Source organism: Acipenser ruthenus, chromosome 5, assembly GCF_902713425.1.
Source record: "Acipenser ruthenus chromosome 5, fAciRut3.2 maternal haplotype, whole genome shotgun sequence".
Classification (NCBI taxonomy): domain Eukaryota; kingdom Metazoa; phylum Chordata; class Actinopteri; order Acipenseriformes; family Acipenseridae; genus Acipenser; species Acipenser ruthenus.
In genome coordinates, this window is record NC_081193.1 from 46,241,069 (window position 1) to 46,254,100 (window position 13,032).

Below are 13,032 nucleotides of genomic sequence, written 5' to 3' on the forward strand. Positions count from 1 at the left end.
AGAACAGGGAATTGCAGATGCAAAGGACCACAACGTTATCCAACACTGATTCCAGTTATTCTATTCCGGTCTTCTTGTAGATAAACCCCAGAGGTTCTCAGGCAGGAAAACAAACAACCCACCAGACTGGCGGCACATGCTCCCTTTTACCAGCCAGGCATTTGGCTGTTACAGGCTACAGGTGTGGGCCAATTAAGGCCAGTGATAGTCTAACAATAGTCAAATCATAATTGCCTACCTAACCACACCTGCAGCCTGTTGGCCCGTTAACTCCTTGACGTTATGGCAGGCATGTATGCTGCCCACAGGTCCATCTGATCATTACTGGCAACCTCTGTGGGCTCATACCAAGCCTGCCATGAACGACTCCTGGTGGTAAACTTGTGAGCTGGCTCACAATATATATATATATATATATATATATATATATATATATATATACACACAGTGCCTATAGTAAGTATTCACCCCCCCTTGGACGTTTTCACAGTTTGTTGTGTTACAACCTGAAATCTTGATGCATTTAAATGGGATTTCTTTTTACTTTGATTTACACAACCTACTCAACTTTTTGAAGAGGCAAGAGAATTTTTATTGTGAAACAACAGTTAATGAAAAATTAAAAACAACTGAAGGGGGGGGGGGGGGGAGGTGAATACTTACTATAGGCACTGTATAGAAAGTCTACACCCCCTTTCAAAATTTTCACCTTTTGTTGCTTTAGAGCCTGGAATTAAAATGCATTAAAATATATATATTTTTTCATTTATCTACACATCCTACCCCATAACTTCCAAGTGAAAAAAATATTCTAGAAATTTGTAGAAAATTAATTAAAAATACAAACTGAAATAGCTTGGTTGGATTAGTGTCCACCCCCCTTGTAATAGCAATCCTAAATTAGCTCAGGTGTAACCAGTCACCTTCAAAATCACACACCAAGTTAAGTGGCCTCCAGCTGTGTTAAATTGTAGTGATTTGCATGATTTCAGGAGTTCCTGTAGGTTCCCTCTGCTGGGTAGTGCATTACAAAGCAAAGACTCTACCATGAGCACCAAGGCACTTTCAAAAGAACTCCGGGACAACGGTTATTGAATGGCACAGATCAGGGAATGGGTATAAAAAAAATTCAAAGGCCTTGAATATCCCTTGGAGCACGGTCAAGACGATTATTAAGAAGTGGAAGGTGTATGGCACCACCAAGACCCTGCCTAGATCAGGCCGTCCCTCCAAACTGAATGACCGAGCAAGAAGGAGACTGATCAGAGAGGCTACCAAGAGGCCAATGGCAACTTTGCAAGAGCTACAGGCTTTTATGGCCAAGACTGGTCAAAGTGTGCATGTGACAACAATATTCCAAGCACTCCACAAATCTGGCGTGTATGGTAGGGTGGCAAGAAGGAAGCCCTTACTGAAGAAAGCCCTCCTTGAATCCCATTTGAAGTATGCAAAAAAACACTCAGGAGATTCTGTAGCCATGTAGCAAAAAGTTTTGTGGTCTGACGAAAATTGAACTTTTTGGCCTAAATGCAAAGCGTTGTTTGGCGCAAACCCAACACAGCGCATCACCCAAAGAACACCATCCCTACTGTGAAGCATGGTGGTGGCAGCATCATGTTATGGGGATGTTTCTCATCGGCAGGGACTGGGGCACTTGTGAGGATAGAAGGGAAAATTAATGGAACAGAGTACAGAGAAGTCCTTGAGGAAAACCTGCTGCCCTCTGCAAGAAAGCTGAAACTGGGACGGAAGTTCACCTTTCAGCATGACAACGACCCAAAGCACACAGCCAAAGCTACACTGGAGTGGCTAAGGAACAAAAAGGTAAATGTCCTTGAGTGGCCCAGTCAGAGCCCCAACCTAAATCCAATCAAAAATCTGTGGCATGACTTGAAGATTGCTGTCCATCAACGCTCCCCAAGGAACGTGACAGAGCTTGAACAGTTTTGTAAAGAAGAATGGTCAAATATTGCCAAATCTAGGTGTTTTGTATTTTTAATATATAATTTTTTTCTCAATAAAAACTTTTTTCCCCTTAACAGTGTGGAGTATGGTGTGTAGATAAGTGGAAAAAAATCCTCATTTAAATGCATGAAACTGACACAACAAAATGTGAAAAAAGTTCAAGGGGGTGTAGGCACTGCATATGTAGGGCCTTATTGCATTTATAATCCAGGTCAAACAGTGGATTTGAAAAAAAATAAATAAATTTAGGGCAAAATTTTTTTTTTTTTATTAAATATCCTTGCACCAATAAAGGGACTACAAAAGTAGTCCATTTATAACTTTGAACTACACACCAAGTTAAGCTGAGTAAATTGAAACATGCAAAAGTAAATTGAAATATGCAACAGGAGATGCGTTGCTAAGGAAGTAATTGAGCAGGTAGGTTCACCCGGTGCTGAGCTGATTGGGAGGTCCGGATTGGCTAGGGGGGCGTGCCCGGGGAGTCTGCATGGAGCTCAAAAAGTCTGTGCCACAGTTCGAGGCTACTGCACGGCCATAGCCATACAGACGGGTGCTGAAAGAAAGCTTGCTGTGTTTACATCAAGGAGGAGAGCGTCCGCTCCATGGGGAGAACTACTACACGAAACCCAGCTGAGGCTGTTTGAAAAGGCCGTTTGAAGAGGCAGGAGTCTCTGTGTGAATGCCGGGACTCTGGGAGCCCAGAAGTAGGTCAGTTTAGGGGATGTTGATCCCAAACAGTGTGAGAGGGTTTGTGTAGAGTAGTAGGTTCTTGGAGCGGGATGTTTCTTTTAGTGGGACTAGCGCTCATCATTTTTGTGGCAAACTTTTATTTTTATCTTTGTTGTGGCCCCATCGACTGCTCCTGGCCCGGCAAGAAGCAGTTGATGAGATGCGAGATGCTGGCCTCATCTAGCTGTCTCACAGCCCGTGGACTGCCCCTGTTGTCCTGGTTCCCAAGAAGTTGACTACCGGCAGCGGAATGAAGTTACCAGCAAGGACTCATACCCCATGCCCTGCATCGATGAGTCTCTGGACGTGGTTCAGCTCGCTGGACCTGAAAAGTGGCCCCTACTGCCCAGCCAAAGACTGCCTTCTCCACTGTTCGAGGGTTATGGCAGTTTAAAGTTATGTCCTTCGGTCTCTGCAATGCTCCTGCCACGTTCAAACGTGTGATGGAGAAAATACTGAACAGGATCCCGCTGCAATGCAGCCTGGTGTACCTGGACGACCTGCTGGTACACACCCCGACCTTCAAGGAAGTGCTCCACTCCCTGCGTGAGATGATGCAATGGCTGGAAGCGGCTGGCTTGCAAGTGCCATTTCATGCAGCAATAAGTCACCTTCCTGGGACACAGAGTGGGCAAGGGAAGATCAGCACTGTCCGGGACTGGCCTGTCCCAGCATATCAACACCAGTTACAAGGCTTACCTGGTCTAGCCTCATACTACCACTGCTTCACCACTCACTTCGCCACCATCGCCACTCCCCTCCACCGGTTGCTGTGGAAAGAAGAGGCGTTCATCTGGATAGAGGTTTTCCAGAACGCCTTTGACAACCTGCGAGAGGTGCTGACCCTATCTGCACTCTCTCAGGAGTTATAAGCTAATTTGACCTTTAGGAGAGGTCAAAGGTCACGGGCAATCACATTTTTTTGATAGAGCATACATGGGTTACTATATGTGTTCCATAGTAACCATGGCCCTATCTTCACTCTACAAGGAGTTATTAGCCAGTTTTGTATGTTGATGATGTCATCCAACGTGGCCACCATGTTTTTTATTGTAGCAACTTCCCTTGACCCAATCCTAAAGACAACCATACTAGGATCATGTGTGCCAATTTTTGGTTCAATTGGACTAGCGGTTTGGGAGAAGATCTTTGTAGTTTGTGATTATGACGTCTGTACCGTGCGATTATGATGTCATGCAGCATGGCCGCCATACCACACAACCTATCAGCTTCTTACGAACACCAGTTAATCTTGGACTATCCCTCAACAAGTATACCAACTTTCAGCACACTGCAATAAGTGGTTTTCGAAACACAAATTTTTACATTTAGGCAAAATGTTTTTTTCAATCCAATACGACGGCTAAACCATGTGACCCATGAGATATGTTCAATTAACATTTACCAACTTCCCATCTACCATCCTACCGAATTTCGTCAGTTTTTGAGCAACCTTTGGTGGAAATAATAATAATAATAATAATAAGAAAAAGAAGAAGAAGAAGAAGAAGAAGAATAAGCTTCCCAGCTCTATGGGCCTGGAAGCCTAATAATATATCCTTCTCTCAAACAGTGGTGGTGTGCAGGTTGTCTCCGTCTACCAAAACAAACAAAAAAAAAACACACAGCGGTCCGGCTGCATAAATGTCAACGTAAGGTGCCGTACTCATGTAGCTGCGTCCCCTTTGTACTGCAAAACTCCTCCCTGTAATCAGTGTTGTGCCGCACTCTCTCCAATCGCCACTCGCACCACAGCTGATCACAGTGGAGTTGTTCCGCAGTCATACAGCTATGCCCTTTCCCCAAGATAGCCGACTTCCGGTTTTGTCCCACCATCGAGTTGACCCAGTAAGTAGCGATGTTCCAAAAAATACATGTCCCCACGTGTTGCTACAACTGTTTAATTAATGTTCATGTATTTTTTCTTTTCATTGTTAACATTCTAACAACGTCTCACATTTATAACTTTAAATTCACTTTCAAAGCTCTTTTCAAAATATTCTTAAATGATTGGTCAATCACAACTAAAGGCGGCCCTGGCATAGCAATCATCTTTCACAGATGTGGTTACTTTTTTAAATTAAAAATAATACATTTTCAAAGGAATATACCTTCAACAAATATTTGATTTTTTTATTGAGAATATTAGTTAAGCTTTCCTGAAGAAATGTCCTATCTTGACATACTAAATGTATGTCAGTGTGTTTTAATCTTGTAGTTTAAACAGTTGTCTTTATAATAATAATAATAATAATAATAATAATAATAATAATAATAATAATAATAATAATAATAATAATAATAAACTTTATTTTGTATAGCGCCCTTAAAAGCAATCATCTCAGAGCGCTTCACAATTAATAGCACAGCAATAAATAAACAGATTATACATAAAAAAGCACAAGGAAATAAAACAATCATAAAAATCATAAAAACGCCTTTTCTAAAAAAGTAAGTCTTTAAATTAGCTTTAAAAACACTCAAAGAAGCTGAGTCCCTAATCTCTAGTGGAATAGAGTTCCATAATTTGGAGGCATAACAACAGAAGGCCCTGTCGCCCATAGAGCGCAGGCGAACAGGCGGGACACACAGCAGTCTGAGATCAGCAGAGCGGAGGTTGCGAGTGGGAGTGTAATAAGATATAACATCTGACAGGAGCTAGCCCATGAAGAGCCTTATATGTCAGCATTAAAATTTTAAAATCAATTCTGAACCTGATAGGCAGCCAGTGCAAGGCCTCCAAGACAGGAGTAATGTGATCTCTTGAGCGGGACCGAGACAAAATTTTGGCTGCAGAGTTTTGGACAAATTGAATTTTAGTGAGGATGCTATTAGACACCCCAGCGAGCAGGACGTTACAGTAATCGATCCTGGAGAAAACAAAAGCATGAACCAGTTTTTCAGCTGCAGGTAGAGAAAGCATGGGACGCAGTCTGGCAATATTTCTAAGGTGAAAAAAGAAATCTTGACAGTATTCAGCACATGCGAATTCAAAAGTTAACCCAGGATCGAAAATCACACCCAACTTTTTCATCTTAGATCTGAACTCAAGCAATGTTCCATCAACAGTCAGATTTAAAGCATTGTTTTTTTCCTAGCTGGCGGGCAGTACCTAAAACTTTTAAATGTAACAGTTCATGAATAATATTCTTGATTTTAATGGGGTTTCAAATCTAAGTATTCTCAGCTCAATATTAAATCTCTTGCTTAGTACCAGTCCAATACAACCACCGTCTTCCACCAGATGGCTCTAGTATCCTTTATTTGAAACTTTCAGTAGTCTCCTTTGAAGTCCAATGTCTGCAGATCTCTAGACAGATAAGCATTTTAACTGTCATCATTTGAATATTGATGAACCATTAATTATCTTTGCAGAACCATCTGTTTTGATTATAATCAGTCCTTTTTTTTAATTAAGTGTGAAGTCTGGCCTGGCCTGGCTTGGCTTGTTTTCTTTGAAGATAGAATATTGAATGGAAGTATAAACAAATGTTTGTTTGAAGCTTGGTAGTACATAGTCCTCTTGGGAGAGAATAAAATACATTTATCATATAAATCCTTTTAGAATGGATAACATGTTATACATTGTTATTTCCTCCTCAGTATATTTATCTTGCCATGCTGCCACTACCTGGTTGCCCGGGACACTGCCAAATGGAAGGGAAGAAGGAAAGAGTCTACCACAGTGACCAAGGGAGTAACAACACCAGAGACAAGGTTACTAACGTTATCTAAACTAATTAAAACAGCAATCAAACAGAGCTTCTTCTGAAATGAAACGGTTCCCTGTTCTACACTATGGTCTCTGCACATGGCTGCTCCAAAGACACCGTCCTCACAGCCGGCTCTTTCCTTTAGCTGAACGCTGCTGTCCTCTGTAATCGTAATATTTATTCCCACTGCAAAACTTCTCACTCTGCTCACCTGCAATCTTACAGTAACACTCTTGTATTCAGTATACCTCACCCCCCCGTTATGCGTTCGAATGATGTGCATGCAGTCAAAGTAAAAACAATTCCTTTATTTAAAAGCACAAGTCCACACTCAATAAAGGGAGAGGGGCAGCATTTTTCCTTTAGTCTCATTTTATTACAGTTGTGGGCTACGTAGACAGAACAGGGACCCTCATGCTGTACCTTGACTGCATTGAACCGACTAATGTACAGTAATTGCAGTTCTTGACATCACTAGTAAAACGTCTGTTCTTCTTCATGTCAACCTGGTACTGAAATTATAGATCAAACTAAATGAATAAAAGCAGTCCACTTGTTCGTCAGAAGTAATGCAATGTTGGTGCTTGGTGGTTGAGGAGTGGTAGATTTTTTGCTGATTAAATATGACTGAAAGCCCATTCATGCATTTCAATCACAATTATAATCAATTATAATCGCTGAGGTAACCTCCTGATTCCTCCCTTCCCCTCAAAGGAGAAGACTGAAACCAATGAGGAATGCATTTAGAAGCAATGAATGTCCAGGTCTATGTGAAATGCATCCGGCTGGCAAGGCAACCCAAGCAGAAACTGTACAAAAATGGAATTCATATTCTTAAATTTACTGTAGTTCTAGGTTACAGTGCATTTGCTAGAACTCCATTGCTGGACATTTACAGTTGTCATACATACTGATACAGAACATGCAAACCTCACAAATACAATACAGTTGCATATAGGTTTTGAATAGTGTAAACTCAAGATTATTTTGTTCTGTTTATTGCTGCCTTTCTTTCCAATTAACTGAAATGCTTTCAGACTGGCGACATTAGTTCCCTTTCAGTTAATGCCTAGTGCATTTGTTATTTTCTGTAAATATCCTTTTTTTTCAACAGGATATTATTTTGCCTGGAGTCCTCCTTTTCCATGGAGCATTAGCTGAGAGTCATAAGGGTACCATGTGACCGAGCACAGCTTCAGCTGAGTGCACACCGGCTGCCAGAGCTGACAGAGTATAAATCACCCATTCAAATAGCCTGTAGAAGTTACTGCCTTTCGAGAAAGGTAATAAAGGTGATTCTGAGACTAAGTGCTCATTCACACCTTTTTATTGATCCAACATTAAACACCTACAATAAATAAAAAAGAGCAGTGGAGCAGCACCAGTATAATATAGTAGTGGTGGTCCTCCAGGAAAAAAACATGGCTCATATCCTGACTTGACCAATAATTTTTAAAGCTACAGTACTGCACGTCATAGATAACATACAGTACAAAATGTGGAGAAGGCTCTACCTCTAATTCTTTTTGCTGGCCATGTTTGTATTTAGTTTTTATTTTCAATTTGAATAAATGACTGGCAGATATATTTTTGATGTACAGTCTAAAGGCTGGTTCACACTGGGCAAACGATTAACACGAACACTACGAACGCGTCACCTAGCGTTCAAATAGTAAACAAAACGCACCAGTTGCCAGATCTCAACCTCTAAGCGTCAAATTGGTAACGTTCAACCAATCGGTCACGGTTCTCCCTTGAAAATATTTTCCGCTTGTTTGTTTGGAAGAGTGCGAATAAAAAATGAATTTTGATAATTTAATTGAGCAAGTGCGTGGCTACTCTTGGTTGTGTGACATGGGAAGGGCAGACTACAAGGATCACCTAGAAAAGACAATTCCTGGCAATCGAATGGTGAGCATTTAAAGATTTCTGTCTTTCAACTAGCTTCGCAACTGAGTGAAGCAACTGCACAGAGGAGCCATCAATAACGATCAAGGGGCAAATCTGAAAGTAACATTGTAGGAAACAGTTAATTAGCAAATGAAAAATGAAAGCTTTGTTTACCTCAGCAAACCTCCAAAACTATATATAGAGTGGAGACTGATGCTGTCACTCCCCCGGCAACTCTTGTATTAGCCTACTCATCCTATGGGAACCGTCCACAATACCTCACAATTCATAAATATAATTTTTAATAAGTTCAAACAGTAAATGTAAATAAATAAAGCACAATCATCAAGTATTTGTGTCAGTTTGAGTGATAAACACATCAATACTAAATATTTTATGTAATTTTTTTTCTCAAGTTCTAGTTCACGGCATTTCATCCCCTTCATTTCTAACCTATAAAATAGGTCCTTTCAATTTCAATTACTGAATGACATGTAAAACAAAAGTTTTAGATTCACTGTCAGTTAAATCAACGAGTTGTGAGTCATTACACTATCACTGTGTTATAGAAGTCTAAACTCAGAAAAGTAACCTTTAACCCTTTGCGGTCCATTGTCGGACTGGGTCCGACATTGCAATTATTCCTCACAGGTCCTTTGTCGGACTGGGTCCGACATCATTATAGCAACGCAATAAACGGGTGTTTAGTCGTTTTTTCTCCGGAAAAAGCCGAGAAAACCATTCAATTGCCGAGTGGTAGCGACAGGAGCCGAGACAAGTCGGAAAAAAAAAAAAAAAAAAAAAAAAGGCGTATTTCATGAATAGTCATACATGGTATCAGGTATCAGATAATGGGCGTCCATAATAAACAAGCTGGCTAAGTGCGTCAGCGCACTGAGACTATCATGGACATTTGCAGAGCTTTTTTCAGATGTTATAGTAATAAAATAATGACTTTGATCGCATTATTGAGGAGTTTGGTGATAAAACGAGTGATCTGGAGATGATCGATCGGTATGTACGACTATTATTATTATTATTATTTATTTCTTACACAGCTGAACGCTATAGCAAACAAAAGGCTGGGGAGGGGCTGGAGATGCCTAGTGTGTGCTTTGTTGATATGCAGGGCCATTTAAACCCGTTTGACTGTGAAAAAAAATACTTTTAAACAGCGCGTATAAAATTAACTGCGCGTGTGAAAATTAATTATTCCTGGCGTGCCTGACGCGCGATTAATAAATGGACCGCAAAGGGTTAACCATATTTTAGTCACAGAATGCACAAAAAAGATTTAACATTTAGCTAAATATTTAACTAAATCTTAAATCTCTTAACAAGATTCAACATTTAGCTAAATATTTAACTGGCCAGCTAAATCTGGAGTTTGTATGCAAATGAGCTCCGTCAGCTTTGTGCTTTACGTCAGTATTCTTAGGAGGGCAGGAAAAATATCCACTGTCTTCAGTCAGGTTCATGTTCAGATAGCCATCACATCCTGTTCCTGACAGCATCTAAGACAGACCAACTCCGCCAAGGTCAGTTCATCCAAATATCAAAGATAGCTTCCCCACTCTGCCCTTTCTCCTCTATAAATAAATTCATACCTATTAAAAGACCTTTCAGTTCCTTAGACCCCCTCTTCAATGACTGCTCCAAAAGCATCGTTACCAGACACTGGTTCTCTTCCCACCTGGTTCTCTTCCCACCTCTCTGCTCTCGTCACCAGAGCAGGTCTTTCTGCCCTATTCTACACATACTCCTTCAGAACTGGCACAGCCTCTTCAGCAGCAAGAGCCCGCATCAGCCATCACCTGATCAAGACCATGGAGCGTTGGTCCTCTTCAGCAGTCAACTCCGATCACTGCCATCTGATATTACTGCAGCTCACCAGTCTATAGCTAGTATGCCCGGAGTGGGAGCACCCTCTACGCCAGGACCACCAGAGGTTTTCCTTTAATAAAAGGGTTTTTTCCTCTCCGCCAAGCGGATGCCCGACGCATAGCTTGTTCCACTAAACATCTATTTTAGTTATTTTATTTGTCTTACGTAATTTCCTTGACCAAATTTGGTCTTATTTTCCTAGCGTGATGCATGGTGTGAGACAAAGCACATTAAAAGTTAACATTTGCGTTTCTTCTTCACTTTACCAATGTCAGCAGAAACCCAGATAATAAGAACACTGATATGAGTTTTGGTCAATTCTCACAGGCAGCATAGCGCTATACCCACGCACCACAAGGTCGAATGACAAGATTGGTGATTACAAACTGTTGATGTGAACCAGCTATGTACACTATTTTAAGAGTTTATTAACTCTGCGTTGATTCAGAGCTTACATTAAACACAGGAAATCCCACAATTTTTACAGACAGTTTCGATGATTTCTCACTTCTTTCACCATTTAAATGGGAAGCATAAGTAACGGGTTGTATAACGAAAAAGGAACAATGTGTACACTGCCCCACACAAGGTGCGTCAAAAAAAGCCTACGTGTTCCAATTGTATAGTGTTTTTATTATGAATTCCGTGACACCTAAAGTTATAGCGTGTCACTTTTAATAAAAGTTAGTGGTTTTAGAACCAGTTTTAATTGGTTTGATTATGGTTTGTACATAGGCTCAAAACAGCTTATTAAACAGAAACAAAGGTTTTATTATCCCTCCGAGGTCACAGCTGCACTCTGAGTTATGAAAAGCCAGTTACTCCCTACATGGGAGTATTTTGGGCCACGTGCCAAGCAACAGAGCTGCAAAGTCAGGGCAATACATAAGCAAAAATCCTTACAGGAGGTAAAAAGGTCAGAGAGAGAGAGAGAAAAGATGGCAGTGGTAATGCAGATGTATATACATGTGGCGTGATACAAAATAAAGTACTTAACTGTTAAATCACAACCTGGTGTGGATACTTTACAGTAAACATGGATTTTAAGGTTTACTGTAAAGTATTGTCTGTTTTTTTTTTTTAATGATTTAAAATCCTCCCAAGTTCATAATGAATTCAAACCCTCCCAAACCCTCCCTTTACAGCACAACCCCAGGAGAAAATATACAATGTTGCAAAGTCCAGGAAACTGCACTCTTGAGACATACAGTGTTCTATCTCCACTTTAGAGCTTGAAAGCGCTTAAGAGTAGGAGGTGTTCGCAATGGCTCCATGTCACAGGATGGCGGGGTGGTGACGTCCCAGACCAGGAAATAAACAGAAGCACAGTACTGTGGGTGAAGGGCAGAGCATGTGTTTGTTAAAAAACTGAAATAAACAGAAACAAAGACACAAAACAAAAGGCACGTTGGACAAAGCAAATAGACATGTACAGACAAAACAAGTACCGCGCTGGTTTTGATCCAGTACGTGTAGCAATCACTTAATCAATTTGAAGATGGCCACATTCCACACGAGTTTAGAGGGGATTTAACCCCATCCACGCTGCCAAACAATAACAAAACATAATACAGTACATTTAAACACAGGGGCGAGCACACCCTATCACATTCCACCATATAAGCAGAAATACTCACCAGCTTGGGAAGTTGAGGCTTTCAAAGGTGAGTATTGACAACGTCTAGTTGCAGACACCTTAGTCTTTATAAATGTTTTTAAAACTACTGTATTTCAAATGGAAATCTTATCAATCGGCTATATTTGAATTAAAAGTATGTTTGAACTATGATTATGTTGTTCACGATATGGCTGAAATCTTCAGTCTTTCAAAAACATTAAGTTCTTCCCGATTTTATTGTATTTTTTAAATTTGGCTGTGCAGAGCCTTTAACGAATACAGGGCTTAGGCTTTACCGCATGTTTCTCTGTGGGCCAAATGAGCCGTACTGAAGATCCCCAAAGTCTGCATGGTTTGCTGAAGAATTTAATGGCTTGGTGTGGCAAAGTGCCCCGCCCCTGTGTGCATTTGTGTGTTCTGTGTATGTATGTTGCGTGCGTGTGTTAATGTTGGTGTATAGATTGGTACACGGGATATAAACGGGTCTGTGTTTCACGTGTATTTAGAAAGTGTAGATTTGTATTTAGGCACGGGATTGCACATCACGCACGTGCATTTAAAATATAATATGCGAGCACGGGGTTGCACAGAATTAATTCACGTGCTGGGATTCAAGTGAATAATTAATTAGTAATTGAATCCCAGCACAACAGTATATATAGATGCACGTTTTAGTCACTTGTGGTTGGGTGTTCGGAAGAGGAGAACGGATGAGAGAGAGAGGAGAGTTAAAATAAGTAAATCAGTAAAAACGTAAAGATAAGTTTGTTTGTACTCACCGTGTCTGTCTGTCCGTGCACCGTTTGTTTAGTGTTAGTCCGTTTTGTTTGTCTCTTTATTTTGGCGTGTAGTGCCGTGTCCCCTGTTTTTGTCTGTTCCAACCTTTTATTTTCTGTTCTGTTTATTAAATGCTGAACGCGATCACGCGTTCAGCCTCACCAAAACCCCATCTCTCTGTCGTTTGTGTTCCTGTTTCTGGTCTGACGCCACCCACTCCGGCCGTCTTTGTGACACTTGGTAATAAACATTACTACATTAAAAAAATGGAAATATGGGTAGATCTATTGCAACACTAATGCACTTATTGATGCTATAATCTCATCATTTAAACAATAAATCCATTCAGATTTTTTTTCAGGTTTTATTTTTTAATGTCTATTCATGTTTTACAAAATGTGTCTATTCTTCTCAAACACCAGTAGTAATCACCAAAGTAAGCACAATTTTACA